Source organism: Mercenaria mercenaria, chromosome 16 (genome assembly GCF_021730395.1).
Source record: "Mercenaria mercenaria strain notata chromosome 16, MADL_Memer_1, whole genome shotgun sequence".
Lineage (NCBI taxonomy): Eukaryota > Metazoa > Mollusca > Bivalvia > Venerida > Veneridae > Mercenaria > Mercenaria mercenaria.
In genome coordinates, this window is record NC_069376.1 from 37,901,988 (window position 1) to 37,919,266 (window position 17,279).

At 34.3% G+C, this 17,279-nt stretch overlaps 1 pseudogene; it reads left to right on the forward strand.

The window, feature by feature from the left end:
• The first annotated feature begins 65 nt into the window (after positions 1–65).
• On the forward strand, positions 66–16,390 carry LOC123539976 (solute carrier family 23 member 2-like; annotated as a pseudogene).
• The last annotated feature ends 889 nt before the right edge of the window (positions 16,391–17,279 follow it).

A 17,279-nucleotide genomic window follows, 5' to 3' on the forward strand; every position in this document is an offset into this window, starting at 1 on the left:
GACGATACGCTGTCCCTTTAGGGTCATAGGCGAGCAACTAGATAACACGAAGCTTAAAAGTCAAAATGATGAAAAAAGGCGAAACCACGGTTGTGAAAAAGCCACCAAAGTGTGTACAACGAATTAAACGGCATGTGGATGAAATTGTTAGCGGTCATATACCTGAAAGATCAGCGGTGAAGATCTCTGGTGACGGTATTACAGTAAGCAGAGGTTTGAACTTTCTTGTTTTGTCATTTTGTGTTGTTGAAGAATATACTTCGTCTCATTATGAACAACGTGGTTTTGCAGTTGTGAAATGTCAGGAAAATTATCCAAATATATCTATGACTCGTTTAGGCCCCTTTTGGATGAAACAATAAAAATGCACTCCTTAGATATGCTTGAAACAGCAGTTTAAAATTCTGCAGAAGTTTTTGTGGGCGGAGCCATGAAATATATGAAAATAATGTCAGGTTTGAATGGAAGCATTGCTACTTATGCCTGTCCGACGTGTAAAGTTTCGAAATATTCACGCGGTTACATATTGTTTCAATTGACCTTTTACAGCATCAACACAGTGAAAACAAAACAACAGTAAAAACTGTTAGAGGGCTAACCGAACGTGTTTTATTGACTTCCAAATATTAAATTCTTGCAGCACAAAAGCTTTGGGGTTGTTTTTTTGCCGATTTCGGGCATGCATAAACCGGGGAAAACATGACAAACAAGGAGATTCTCGTGAGCACGCGCTGCTGGTAAACGTTTCGGATATGTTGTTCCTGGTCCAACGTAACTGAATCAGTTTTAGTCGAAGCCTATCATTAAATATCATTTTTTCAACTATACTTTACTGTCAACTTGCAATAGGTGCTTCCTCTCTTGATACGCGTCTGCATTGACGTTATGTATTATTGTATCATTACGCGTGTTTGACTCAAAGTCGCGATTTAATCCCTGAAAATGACAGACAAACAACATTTAGAGAAAAATAATTAAAATTTAACATAAACCACTGGTGAACACGCAACCAGATCATTTCATTCCCGATCTTTATTTGATGCTATGTACAACAGATGTACGTTCTACTCAGAAACTTGATCGACGTTGCACCATCAAAGGATCATTTCGCAAAATTAAATCGTTTAACTTCTGAATATCTATCACTTATAGATAAAACCATTAAAAACTGGTTGCTCTATTCAAACGTAGAACTAAAATTAGGAAAGCTGTAATAGAATGTACGTCTCCAAGAGAGAATGACAAAATAAGGTGATGATAGAACTGCCATTCAAACCGAATACAATGGAACAGACCTATCAATAACCTGCCTAAAGATATTGAATAGGACTCAAAGTTAGACGGTCGGCTCGTATTTGAAGTTTTTCACAAATTTATTGCAGACTGTCTCAAACTAGAAAAGAAAATGGAAGGGTACCATCCAGAGAACGTGACACTGTTCCTACATACACAGCTGTAACCACGTCCCAAATGTTGTAGTAGAGTGGGAAATCTGGTAAAATTCAGTGGCCAGGGTGTAGAGAAAACAAATGACACTTTAAAACAAATTCACCAGTCAAAATCAAATAATATAGACCAAACACATGACGCCCTGTTTGTTAGAAAGCACATTGAAATTGTGCGGAATTATGATACTGAAAAGCGGATAAACGTAAAAACAGACTTGTAATATATTTTGAGCTATTAAACAATCTATGCAAAAAACTAACAAAAAGCAGAAAATCAGTGACGAACAAATTGTAAAGCCATTGACGATAACTCAACTCCCCAGAAATAAAAGGTCGTAAGTGAAAAATAGTACTTTTGAGAAACTAAAAAAGACTAAATATTTTGTTTCATAGACTTCTCGCCGAAACTGTTTATATCTATAGTTCAACCTCATAGCTTAAGCTTACAAACACTGACAGAACCGATAGTCATGTATTTATCGAGATGATGATATTAAAGAAATTGTATATACGCCGTTTTACAGTCGCCAATAATGAATGGTCGTATCTGCTACTTACGACCTTTTTACGTCCTTTTTACTATATACATGTAATTGTTGTATCTAAAATCACATAATCGTTAAAGGTTGTAAGTGGCAAATTCGACCTTTTTCTTCAGTAGATATTTCTAAAGTTGACTAAAATTTGGTCGTAAGTAACTAATACGACCTTACATTATTAACAAAATATCATTTTTGTTCCAATAAATAAGATTGCACAATTATGTTTAGGTTATAGCCCTTTTAATGCCGTTTTCGAAAAGGTATAGGTTCTATAAGCTCGTAAGTAACAATTACAACTTTATTTTTCTGGGACGTCGAACTGTGGATTGTGACTTGGAATAACTGAATGCAAATGAACTGAAAATAAGTACATTTTTCTGGTGTCCGTACCAAACACAGAAACAAAAAAAACTACTGAATTTACTAAAATCAAAATTACGTACATGATCACGCTTGCACGCAAGATTAATCTGTATATTATCATCTGTTTAAGGTAGTTCTGCACGTATGGATCGAAATTTTTTCTACAATGTAGAATTTGATTAAACTCTGATTTTTTTTTAAAACTTCGGAATAAAATTCAGCAAATAAAAAATCAGGGTCGTGTGCTTGATTTTTTGCAAGATTGATTTGAAAATTTTGGACCTCGCGCAATTTTTCATAATGGGAGCTTATCGGAAAATCGCAACTTTCATAATATTTTCGCGAAAAAGAATTTTTTCTACAATGTAGATTTTGATTAAACTTCTCATAGTCGTAAATAAACATATGGCCTATGATATGGTGAGATAAAATGTATGGATCCGTGTGCTTATTTTTGATATATTTGGTCATGATTAAAGAGAACCGCACATTTCAAGCTAATTTTAAGACATTATTTTGAATTATTTCACTTGTCAGATGTTTTAATATCATATTTTAACTTTAGAAACATAGTAACAGTGCCATTTTAATAAATTTATTCATAGGTTAACATTAATTCATAAACTGAATTTCATTTCATTACGTAATTTTGATTTTTATAAATTCAGTAGTCTTTTTTTCTTTCTGTGTTTGGTACGAGCACCAAAAAATGTCCTTATTTTAAGTTCATTTGCATTCAGTTATTCCAAGTCACAATCTACAGTTCGACGTTCCAGAAAAATAAAGTTGAAACTGTTACTTACGAGCTTATATGACCTATACATTATTGAAAACTGCATTTAAAGGGCTATAACCTAAACATAATTGTGTGATCTTGTTTATTGGAACAAAGTGATACATTTTGTATTTTGTTAATAATATAAGGTCGTAGTTGTTACTTACGACCCAATTTTAGTCAAATTTAGAAATATCTACTTAAGAAAAAGGTCGTATTTGCCACTTACAACCTTTTAAGATTATGTGATATTAGGTACACCATTTATATAGTAAAAAGGTCGTAGAAAGGGTAAGTAGCATATACGACCTTCCATTATTGGCGACTGTAAAACGGCATATACACAATTTCTTAAATGTCATCATCTCGATAAATACATGACCATCGGTTTTGTCAGTATCTGAAAGCTTAAGCTATGAGGTTGAAATATAGATATAAACCGTTTCGGCGAGAAATCTATGAAACAAAATATTAAGTCTTTTTCAGTTTCTCAAAAGTACGGGTTTTCACTTACGACCTTTTATTTCTGGGGAGTCGAGTTATCGTTATTGGCTTTTATTTGTTCGTCAATGATTTTCTGCTTTTTGTTAGTTTTTTGCATATATTGTTTATTTGCTCAAAATATATTACAAGTCAGTTTTTACGTTTTTCCGCTTTTCAATATCATAATTCCGCACAATTTCAATGCGCTTTCTAACAAACAGGGGTCGTCATGTGTTTGATTTTAACTGGTGAATTTGCTTTATTATCATTTGGTTTCTCCTTCTGTTTAGAATATCTACTGTTCTACAACATATGGGACGCGGTACAGCAGTGTATGTAGGAAGTCACGGTCTCTGGATGGCACCCTTCCATTTTCTTTTCTAGTTCGAGACAGTCTGCAATAACTTTGTGAAAAACTTCAAATACGAGTCGACTGTTTAACTTTGAGTCCTTTTCAATATCTATAGGCAGGTTAATGATAGGTTTGTTCCATTGTATTCAATTTGTCTGGCAGTTCTATCATCACCTTATTTTTTCATTCTCTCCTAGACACGTGTATCCTAATTTTGAGTTCTACGTTTGAAAAGAGCAACCAGTCTTGAATGGTTTTATCTAGGAGTAATAGAAAGTACGTCTGTTGTACATCAAATGCAGTTCGGGAATGAAATGATCTGGTTCCCTGTTCACCAGAGGTTTATGTCGAAATTAAATAAAAGTGGTACTTCTCTAAATGTTGTTTGTCCTTCATTTACAGGGATTGAATCGCGACTTTGAGTCAAACACGCGTAATGATACAATAAAAACAGAACGTCAATGCAGTCGCGTATCAAGAGAGGAAGCACCTATTGCAAGTTGACAGTAAAGTATAGTTGAAAAAATGATATTTAATGAAAAAGCAGATGAAAAGATTTAATAAGTCTCGGACATTTCCGGCTTCGACTAAAATTAATTCAGTGTCCATTTTTGTCTACGTTGGACCCGGAACAACGTTTACCATCATGAGAATCTCTTTTTTACACGTTTTCCCCTGTTTATGCTTGTCCGAAATCGGCACAAACAAAGGTTTTGCGCTGCAAGAATTTAATTTTTGGACGTCGATGAAACCCGTTGGGTTAGCTCTCTAACAGTTTTTACTGTTGTTTTGTTTTCATTGTGTTGTTTGCTGTAATAGTTCAATGGAAACAATATGTAACCGCGCGAATATTTCGAAACTTTACACGTCGGACAGGTATTAGTAGCAATGCTTCCATTCAAACCTGACATTAGTTGTATAAATTTCATGTCTCCGCTCTACAGAATTTTCAAACTGCTGTTTCAAGCACATCTTAGCAGTGCATTTATTTCTTTCATCCAAAAGGGGTCTAAACGAGTCATAGATATTTGGATAATTTTCATGACATTTCACAACTGCAAAACCACATTGAGAAGAATATTCTTCAACAACACAAAATGACAACACAAGACAGTTCAAACCTCCTCTGCTTACTGTAATACCGTCACCAGAGATTTTCTCCGCTGATCTTTCAGGTATTTGACCACTAACAATTCGTTGTACACACTTAGGTAGCTTTTTCACAGCCGTGGTTTCGGCTATTTTTCATCAATTTGACTTTTAAGCTTCGAGTTACCTAAATGCTCGCCTATGGCCCTAACGGAACAGCGTATCGTCTGATCTTAATGCGACCTTAGAGATGTATATGCTGTTGCATGTTAAGAAACAAATAGATGTTCTTTTATGTTAAGATTAAATGCAGGTAGAGAGGTACAAGTGGATAACACAATTCATGCATCAGTTAGGATAGATCAATCTCTGTGCAGCTATATGATATAGCATATTTTATTCACCGGGCACGCACTGACTATTCCTATCACCTGTTTTAATACTGTGTCATGCGGATGATTATTAAATAGGATTGAGTGTTGCAGATTTCCTTACCTAGCTGATCTAAAGATGAAGGAAAACGAATCCGCGTCAACAGAAGTGAAATGAGATTGTGTTTTCGATTGTAATAATGAAGACAGACAAAAACCCGTTCTGTATTCGGTAGATGAAACTCCACCCTGACACCTCTGCTTGTTACTCGGATTCCATGTTAGAATGAATGTAATAACAAAAATAGTAAGACATTCGAATTGAGTGTTTGTATATTCCGTCATTTGTGAAAAAATGTCCTAATGTATAGGCCAGGTTACACTAGCGCTAGTGTTTGATTAAGCTGCAAAATAAATAGCGTTTTTATAATAGCGTTATTTGAAATGGTATTCAGCTATATTTCTGTCGTAAAACTATTTTTATAAGTTTTTGGTGAATGTGTGATTTTACAAAGCTATATCTCTAAACGAATTGTCACCTATGGAAGCGTCCTGGTGCCAGCAGAGAGATTTAAATTTGTCTTACGTACGACTTACTATCTCCTACGTAGGAGTTAGTATCTCCTACGTAGGACATAGTATCTCCTACGTAGTACTTAGTATCTCCTACGTAGTACTTAATATCTCCTACGTAGGACATAGTATCTCCTACGTAGGACTTAGTATCTCCTACGTAGGACATAGTATCTCCTACGTAGGAGATATTAAGTACTACGTAGGAGTTAGTATCTCCTGCGTAGGACTTAGTATCTCCTACGTAGTACTTAATATCTCCTACGTAGGACATAGTATCTCCTATGTATCTCCTACGCAGTATCTCCTACGTAGGAGTTAGTATCTCCTACGTAGGACATAGTATCTCCTACGTAGGACTTAGTAACTCATACGTAAGGGTTCCTATTTTGCGGCGCTGCAACGTTCTGTGGTCCTACTTGCGTTTCCGGTACATGTGTTAATTGAACATTGCTGGTTGACTTTTTAATTGCGTGCTGATAAAAGGCATTTATTGCAATATTTAATTTATTTTCTACTGTTTCTAACCAACAACAAAGAATGCATTTATATAGACCTGATTGCATGGCACGATTATCAATGTTCTATAAAATTTAGTAAGTTTCAACTAGTCAATTATTCTTTTATCAAGTCACTCTGATCAAACATAATTGTAAAGGTTATTTCGCATGAAATTAGCTCTTGTATTAAAACAAAAATAATAGCCTCTACTGTGAAGAGCGATAAAGGGGAATAAATCATGTTTACCAAGTTACTCGTCCTTAATTTCTTCTCTCTAGGCATAAACTTAACAAAACAAAGGAAACCCAAATTTAATGACTGAAACCTATAAATTCGCCGTGATATTCGGTAATTAAAAGATTTTACTGTCAAAAAATGCTTCACTGTATTTAAATACTAATCTATTCTTCCTCTTTTTCACAACATATACAATATATAGAAGATACACACACCATGTTAAAGAAAGCAAAACCGTCGGACCACAAGTTGATTTGACATTAGTTTTTCGGAACACTATTATTGAGTGTATTCTCGGGAATAGATCACAAAATTCAGTAGGAAAAAATATATAAAAATGAGCTAAATATAGTACTGTAATTAAGAGAAAAGATACAGTAATTAAGACTCAGAGAGAGAGAGAGAGAGAGACGATATTTGAATATTATATACAAAAAGTGTAAGGAAAGTTCTTTCCGATTTGAATAGTAACTCAACATAAGAAATAGTCGAAAACTAAGTCATGTATAGTTTTTAATCATATTAAATTATGATATGTTTACATATTGCATTTGCAGCAGTTTGGTTAATTTCAGATTTTCTTTTGGTGAAAATATTATTTATTCTATGCACTAATTTATTAACTTTTGAAAATAAACAGGCAAGTTTTCTTTAATTGATTTCATGACTGATTTTATTATTATTTTGAAAATACAAACTGAACTGCTGTTACAGTAATGAAAAACAAATCAAATTTCTTCTAACTATATTGCAGCATATATGACTGTGTTTTTAAGGCTGCAAGGGGCCTACCACAGTAACATTTAAATTTAGTGAGACAATGCTATTTTCGACAAAAATCATGTCTGAATAAGGACACTGTTGTTTGCCGGATGTCATTACATTTTCCATGACATAGAGAGCAACACTTAGTTCATCGCTTTTATTTATGCGTCTAAATAACTTCATACGTGACAATATCCGTTTAAGGCTTCGTAAAGCAACTTTAAACCCATTTATTTTTTCAAGACAAAGTAATATATCACGGTATTTCATACCAGATGCAAAATATGTTTTTATAAAGTCATCCATGTCGTGTAGTTTTAAATTACACACGTTTCCTTACTAAATAATAGTACACACGAGTATATTGTTCCACTGCGCATGCTTGAGAGTCTTTTAGTCAGTGACATACGTACGAGTTAATAACTCCTACGTAGGAGATACTAAGTCCTACGTAGGAGATACTATGTCCTACGTAGGAGATACTAAGTCCTACGTAGGAGATACTATGTCCTACTAGGATAGAGTCCTACAGGAGATACTATGTCCTACTAGGATACAGTCCTACGTAGGAGATACTAACTCCTACGTAGTACTTAATATGTCCTACGTAGGAGATACTATGTCCTACGTAGGAGATATTAAGTACTACGTAGGAGATACTAAGTCCTACGTAGGAGATACTATGTCCTACGTAGGAGATATTAAGTACTACGTAGGAGATACTATGTCCTACGTAGGAGATACTAAGTCCTACGTAGGAGATACTATGTCCTACGTAGGAGATAGTATGTCCTACGTAGGAGATAGTAAGTCCTACGTAGGAGATACTATGTCCTACGTAGGAGATACTAAGTACTACGTAGGAGATACTAACTCCTACGTAGGACATAGTAAGTCGTACGTAAGACAAATTTAAATCTCTCTGCTGGCACCAGGACGCTTCCATAGTCACCTGACAACGGAAGAATTTTAAAGAAAATAAGTTGTCCTTTTAATAAATATCACTGCGTTGCTACGCCACAAAAAAAGAACATGCGCACAGTTTTGAATTATATAATACCGTGTTTTCTTTTAAGAATACACAATGCAGCCAGACAAAAAAGACACCATTTACAAATACTGTTATCAAAAATTACCAAGAGCTGTCGGAGGACAGCAACGCTCGACTATTCAACAGCCTTGTCAATTGAATGAATATTAAAGTCAAAAAGGGGCATAATTTGGTAAAATAGCAAAACAGCGTTATGGAACCTGTACAATGCATATCAGCTCATGACAAAGGACAATTGTGTGAAGTTTCAACCTATTCTAATTAGTGGGTACTGAGATACCAGCTTACATACAAAACCTTAACAAAAAAAAACCTGTTATGTCAGAAAGGTCATAACTGTGTAAAAAGCAATACAGAATTATGAAACATGTGCAGTGTAAGTAAGTTTGTCACAGTGAATAGGTATGTGAAGTTTCAATCTATTCCCACAAGTGGTTACTGAAATAACAGCTTACATACAAACACTTAATCAAATCGGGACTCCGACGCCGGCGCATGGGTGAGTCCATTAACTATACATATTCTTTGAATAGCCGAGCTAAAATGAATGCAATTTGGTTAGTACAAATCCTTTCCTTTAATGCGAGATTACTGGCGACTGCGGGCGTAGTGTATGTGAAACGCCGAACAGTCCTGTTGAAATAGTAATATATAGAATTTGTTTGTGTTAGTTCCATGTCTTCCCTAGGTAACATTCTCCAACGTGATGTATTACATTTGGGCAGTTCCGTTTAAGATGGTGCTAGGAGACGTGGTATGTTTCATATTTTATTTTCTCATGTGAAAAGACTAAACAAACATATTTTATTTTTTCTCATGAAAAGACCAATTCTAACACGACACGATTTGCCTTCCTATTAAGGTATAGGTCCATGTTTCGGAGAAAAAAGTTCAAACGTCATAAAATCATAGAAAGAAAGCATTGATTTACATGAAAATTTAACAGCATATAAAATATTTATATTATTTTACAAAACCATTGTCAATTTACTCTTACATGTATCGAATTCCGGAAAGGGACTGCATGAAGGGGTCACACTTCTGGACAGTTCAGCGGCTTTAAAAACTCACCATTTTTGAAAAGCTGTTACATGTCTTCGTTTTGATGCATTTGCAACATCGTGCGAATGTTTAAACTTTAAATAATAAGGTAAAACATCGTTTTTGACAATTGTTTACATTTATTTCCTTACAAATGGCATTCTTATTTACAGGGGGACAACTCATTTTGAATAATTTTAGTATCCAACTCTGTGGGACAGAATAGTAAAGTATGTATTGGACAGATAAGTTGTGTGTCAAGATGCTGTTTATTTACTAAAAAAAATCTGTTGTTTTGTGATATACGGCTAAACCTTAAACAAAGGCTAAAAACTGTGTGTTATTATTCAACAATTCATTTTTCTGACATCACAATAATAACGTCATAACGTTAGACGGCATCGCAGGTGCGCTAGAAAGGAAATCAACAGAAATCAGGCAAATATTTGATGGAAATCAGCATGGACGTACATGATAATCCTTGATGACATTTTAGAATTGAGATAATATGTCTCAAACAGTGATTTGCGCGTGAATAAAATCATTGCTTGTCGTTTAAATACGTACGCAAATGCGCTCTCATGATATACTTCCTTCGCATCTGAACACCAAACAATGATTTTATTCAAAGACAAATCACTGTTTGGGATATATTATTTCTTATATTAAACATATTCTGTTAGAACTATCTCTTATTAAAAGACTAAATAAAACATATTTCTTTATCTCTTATGAAAAGACTAAATGAAACATATTTTATTATCTCTTATGGAAACACTAAATAAAACATTATATAATTATCATATGATAGCGTGTGCGACATTGATATTGTCAACCCGAGGGCAGAATGTCACCCGAGGCGAAAGCCGAGTGGTGACATTCTGTTTCTAGGGTTGACAATATCAACGTCAAACACGCCGCCATATGATATTTATTTTATTATACCGAACAAAATTTTGTACATAAAAATGTTTAAAAATGTTTTTAATTCATCTAATTTAACAGTTTCATCTTTAGCGCGGTAATCGCCTGTGTACACATTGAATAGTGATGTCACTACAAGGGAGGAAATCATATGGCTAAAAAATTGAAGCAGTTAATTGCCCTTATATGACATTCAAAATATCAGCGCGGTCACATGACCTGACAGTCACTTTCGCTGGTTCACGTGTCGAAAAGGTTGAACATGTTTTTGATAGTCAAAATATCTCTTAATCGGGTAATGGGATTTTATCATTGTAGGCAAAAGAGAGGTATAATAAATTTTATTATCTCTTATGAAAAGACTAAATATGGAATAAAGACTAAATAAAACGTATTTTATTATCCTTTATGAAAAGACTTAATATGGAGAAAAGACTTGAGAGGTATAATAAATTTTATTATCTCTTATGAAAAGACTAAATATGGAATAAAGACTAAATAGAACATATTTTATTATCCTTTATGAAAAGACTTAATATGGAGAAAAGACTAAATAAAACATATTTTATTATCTATTATTGAAAGACTAAACAAGCGTATTTCATTTTCTCTCATGAAAAGACTAAATAAAACGTATTTATTTTCTCTTATGAAAAGACTAAACAAACATATTTTATCATCCATCTCTCATGAAAAGAATAAATAAAACATTTTATTATCTCCTATGAAAAGACCAAATAAAACATATTTTATTATCTCTTATGGAAAGAATAAACAAGCATATTTTATTTTCTCTCATGAAAAGACTAAATAAAACATTTTATTTTCTCTTATGAAAAGACTAAACAAATATATTTTATTATCTCTCATGAAAAGACTGTAAAAAACAAATTTTATATCGCTTATAGAAAGATTTTGGTAACAGCAGATTAAGATACAGTGTGACAGCTGCTAAATGTATCCCCGTATTCAGCATTGTTATAGTTTCTGGTCCTTTGGGAGTTCATTCAGTGTTTACGGACGATACAGTTTCTGTTTAAAGCGGTGCTGGGGGCGTGAAGAGTTTTGCATTTTTCATAACCTCTTAGGAATAGACTCTATCGAAATGAGTCTGCTAAGTACTATTTTTGCTTAGTTGTAAGCTTCCAAAGGATATCCTTATATATTTTATTATTTATTATTCAATTTACTTAAGAAGTTTGTGCCAAATATGTCTTAGATTATTGAACGCATATATACTGTAAAGTATCAGATATGTCTTAAGTTATTGGACATATAAATATAGTTAAAAACAAAGTCTGTACGATAATCAAATACATTTTGTTTTTTATAATCGAACAAACGTAACATGAAAATAATTATTTGTATGCGATAATCGAGCAGAAATATAAACAACTAAACACATATGTGTCCGATTATTGAAGATAATATAAAAATCGAACAAAATCTACTGCCATACATCTGGGATGGGGCAATGGATAATGATAATGGGCATTATTATTTTTTTAGTAATGGAATGTAATGGCTATTTTCCATTACATGTAATGGTAATGCAATGCATTATCTTAAAAAAAATGAGGGTACTGGTCAATTAGTTTTCCATTTCTTTCCATTACGTATTTACATATTGAGGAAATCCATGCTTTTGTTGTTGTCTTTAAAAGAAATATTTCAATAAATAAATTTACCCTCTGATCACAATGTAGGTGTTGAACAGTCCATTGTTTGACCAAACAGAAGGTGTGAAGGATAGGCTATACAACAAGTACAATACCTATTGTTATGGACTGTGATATATAACCTTTGAATTTGGTATAGTAAAACAAGCATGTCTGAAGGATCAAAAGTCACATTTCAGCATTTTAATCTTTTATCCTATGCAAAATGTACCCTTATACTGTACTGCCTGGGGCAACTCAATACAGCAAACAAATGTTTTGTAAATGTCATGTTTTATTTTTGGTTTACAAACTCAGGATAATTGTTCTATCAATCTCAAGAATAGCCTGTTATTATGTTATACCTTATATGTTGACTGTATGGATATTGCAGCAAAGTCAAGATGGAAACACTGGATTCCTTCTGATACATCCGGAAACTTTAAGGCAAAATGCCACTATTGCCTGACTTTTATAAATAGCAGTTTTAGAAACTTTGGGCCAGCCAGATGCACGCTTAGTGACTTAAGGAACAAGTAAAGCCTTTGAGACCACCCCTCGGGTAAATTTTCATTTTGGAAATTACACCTGACAGACCCGTAATATTCTTAGCATATATGTACGAAATTGTTCAGAAGAAGTAGCAGATACTTTCTATAATGGTCATCTTGTTCGGTAATATGTATTTTGTCTTACAACACAACGTACTTCAACTGTCCACATTCTTCTTTGTAGAAAACATCAAACTTCTTTTTCAAACACATTTTTTCTCTAAATTTGTTTTTGTTGTGTGTCTAACATACTTATCTAGGTACTCCAGGAAATGAAAACTAGTTAACTTTTATATTTTTGAAACACTGCATATTTTTTCATTTTGACAGCTCTACTTTCACTTTGCAATTTTAACTTTATTTCTAAATGTACATGGTTTGTAACACTCAAATCCTGGAGAAATATGTTAGACACAATAATCATAAAAAAAATGACATAATACTTTTGAAAAAAGCTTTATATCTTCTACAAAATAGAATGTGAACAAAGTACATGTGATATGGAACAAAATGTGTTGATAAAAAGAGAATAACCTGTCCTGAAAGTTCTTCTACTTATTATTAACAGTTTGATATATTCTTTATGATAAACCAAGGCCTATGTGGCGTAAAAAATTAAAGCAAAAATTCACCCAAGGGGAGGTTTCAAAAGGCTTTACAAGAACCTTTTTAAACTTTGAGGTTTCAATAATGATCAAATGTAATTAAGACAACTGAGACGTTTTAGATCAAACAATTAACATACATTTACAATGTACATTTAGTAGTAATTATTTACTGTGTACACTCATAACATGTGACAACTTTCAGAATAACAGTATCGATTAGTATACTATAAACGTTAAAAAAAAATAATGGTAATGGCAATGCATTATCATGGCATGTTAATGGTAATGGTAATGCATTATCGTCAAATTTGATGTAATGGCAATGGTAATGGTAATGGGGTAAATCTCAATGTAATGGTAATGCATTACGTTACCAAGTAATTGACCCCATCCCTGCCATACATGATATTCAGGATTAATGTCCGTCATATATTTGCCTGATTTGTTTGGTGTACTTTCCCAGCGAACCGCTATAACGTATAACGCTATGACGTAATAATTGTGACGTAAAAACAGTAATTTTGTTGCATAATAACACACGTTTTGATCTTCTTTGTTTACTGGAAAAGAAGTCGGACTGTTTTGGAGTTTGGTATATATTTAGAAAGTTTCATTATTCATTGAATTACCCTCGAACATGATATGATTATTTTACTATATTGCACGACTCCTTCTATAAGTCATCTTCCAATATAGTTTCTGCTTTTGACCAGTCTTTAGTTCAGTTCAACACTGAACTTTACAGGGCCAAAGTTAGAACTTGAATAAAAGTATTATAGAAATTCATTTCTGATGTCATGTAATGAAACAAATACAGTGGAACCCCACATTAAGACTATCTCTACCAGTACCAGTAGGGCAGTAGAAATGTTTATTTACCTCTAGGACAATGGTGTATATACCTGTAGAAAGGTAATTAATGTGTGAATTTGACTCATATAAAGACAACAAATAAACTTTAAGCTTTAATGTCTATCTTACTAAGTTTTGAAAAACAGTGTATGGCATTATGGTCCATATGCCGAAAATTTATAGCGTGTTTACTTCAGACAATGTATATGTGCGAATCAAGTTTATATACATGCAAATACATGAATATTGCAAAAATCTTTCCGACCATTTCACCCAAGTTTTTAAGTTCTAAGAAGAAAAAATAAATAAACAAAGCTATAAAATAGGTTTCACAACGTTTCAGTGACGTTTTGAGACAGGACGTCTATTTTTATTATTTCTGTAATATGCATATAATAGTACCAAATAAAATTGATCAAAACCTTGAAAAGTTGTAGAAGAAGAAGAAGAAGAAGATTTATTATGCAAGAAATCACACAAAGTCCATCAGCATATTTTCAGTAAACATACGATATAGTCTTCTTCTTCTTCTTCTTCTATGTCTATACATGTTTTATGTTTTCAGCATTATCTGACAGCTATTGGTGGAATCATATCAATACCGCTGGTACTGGCAGAGTACTTCTGCATGGATGGATAAAGACACCCTTGGTGTCAGTGAAGTTATTGGTACTATCATTTTTGTGTCGGGTGTAGCAACAATTCTACAGACAACGTTTGGTGTACGGTTACCAATCGTACAAGGAGGCACGCCAACTTTCCTCGTACCAACAATAACCATCATGTCACAGTCGCAATGGGAATGCCCGTACAAGATAGCGAGAGATACATACGGGACTAAAGTCAACTTCACTACACTAGGTCTTCCGGAACCCGGAAGTGCAGGACACAAGAAATCTGGATGACACGTATTCCAGAAATCCAGGGAGCAATAATGATATCATCCCTATTCCAGGTTGTGATTGGTTTAAGTGGGGTGATGACGTTTGTGTTAAGGTTCATTGGTCCTCTTTCAATCGTTCCTTTTGTAGCTCTTACAGGATTTTCTTTGTTTCCGGTAGGATCCCAGCTAGCTTCAGGACAATGGTGGATTGCACTAATGACTACATCGATGGTTCTTGCTTTCAGTTAATATTTGAAAAGTATTAAAATACCAGTATGTACTATTGACAAAAAACGCGGCTGCAGAAGGACCAGGCTTGCTTTCTTCAATCTATTTCCGGTATTACTGACTGTAATTTATCTTGCGCAATTTGTACAATACAGACCTAACTGATATCTTGCCAAATGACCCTGATAAATAGAGTTATGCAGCAAGAACAGATACGATATGTCATGAGGGAAGCTAAATGCTTCAGATTCCCATATCCAGGACAGTGGGGCGTCCCTACTATAAGCGTAGCAGGTGTTTTTGGCATGGTTGCAGGAGTGTTGGCCGCCATGTTAGAATCTGTCGGTGATTACTACGCATGCGCAAGGTTAGCACATGCGCTTAACAGCGGAATATCTATTGAAGGAATAGCTTGCGTTTTGACAGGAGCATGGGGTTCAGGCAACGGTACAACGTCATTTAGTGAAAATATCGGTGTAATTGGAATAACAAAAGTCGGAAGCAGACGTGTTGTGCAGGTTGGGGGTGTATTATGGTTGTTCCTGGTTGCTTTGGCAAATTTTCCGCTCTGTTCACTCTAATACCATCGCCTGTTTTCGGAGGACTGTTTATGGTGACATTTGGAATGGTAGCTGCGGTTGGTCTATCTAACCTTCAGTATATTGATCTGAACTCACCAAGAAATCTATGCATCCTTGGAGTATCGCTTTTCTTCGATGTCAGCCTGCCGTTCTGGTTACAAGGAATACCGGAAGTGACGTATTAGATGAAATATTGTCTGTTTTACTAGGCACGAGCATTTTTGTGGGCGGCGTTGTAGGATTTGTTTTAGACAACACTATTCCAGGTACTGAAAGAGAAAGGGGTATTAGAGTATGGCGGGACGAAAGTTTGCAACCTCACGAAAAGAATTCAATGGCTGATGAAAGTGTGTACAATCTTCCATTTTTCACAAATAGGTTATACAACTACAGAGCGTTAAGCTATGTCCCGATTTGTCCAACGTTTTTGAGCTGGACTGACGAATTTTTGGATATACCCATTGATGTTTCGACTATGAAAGTGATGATGCGAAAGTTGGAGGAGTGGTTATAACAAAAATGTAATTTTGTGTTTTCACTTCTACATTTGATTAAACCTGAACACGTAATTAGTTGAAAATAATCAAAGACTTGATACCTAGGACATAAATCATTGATGTTTCATCTGTTTATAATGTTCTTTCATAGATTTATAACTTTATCAAGTGTCATAGTATCATTGGTCAGTTAAATATTTTATAGCGTTTGATTGGTTACCTAATTTGTACCTGATATTTGTCGTAATGGCGCGCTATTTGTCTCGATTGCGTGTTGGCTGTCTCCAAACACTTCAACGCGCCAAGACGCAAGAACGAAATGGCAGAAGTCAACCACGATAAGTATACCTTATTATCTCTTGTATTTTACTTTTTACAATATAAAATAAATATCCATACGGTTTTGTATTTTATTTTCAATAAGACTTTACCATATTGAAACAATAATCATTATGTAACTGCGAAAGGCATTTTACTGTAACTATGGTTTTGTGTAAATCAGTTTAAAATCCAGTAGTCTTTCCTTGTCATTCTAGTTCTCGAAGAAGATATACAATTCGTAGATATATATATAATATTGAATTTAATTTTACTGTTGTTTATGAACTAATTTTATCCTGTAAGTCAGTGTACAGTTTATTCACCCGAGGCTTTGTCGAGGGGGCTAAACTTTTCGGAGACGAGCCGAAAAAAATATGTCCAGAAGGACAATAACTTAGTATTCTTAATATAAACCGGTCACCGTAGCCTAGTGGTTAAGGCGTCCGTCTTTGGATCGGGAGATCGAAGGTTCGAGCCCCATGGGGAGCGTTCGTCCGGGGGATGTTTGTGATGGGACTCGTTCCGAAAAGGCCGGTTCGTGAGCCGCGAGCTAGTTAAATGAATGGGTACCGACCTCTATCCACC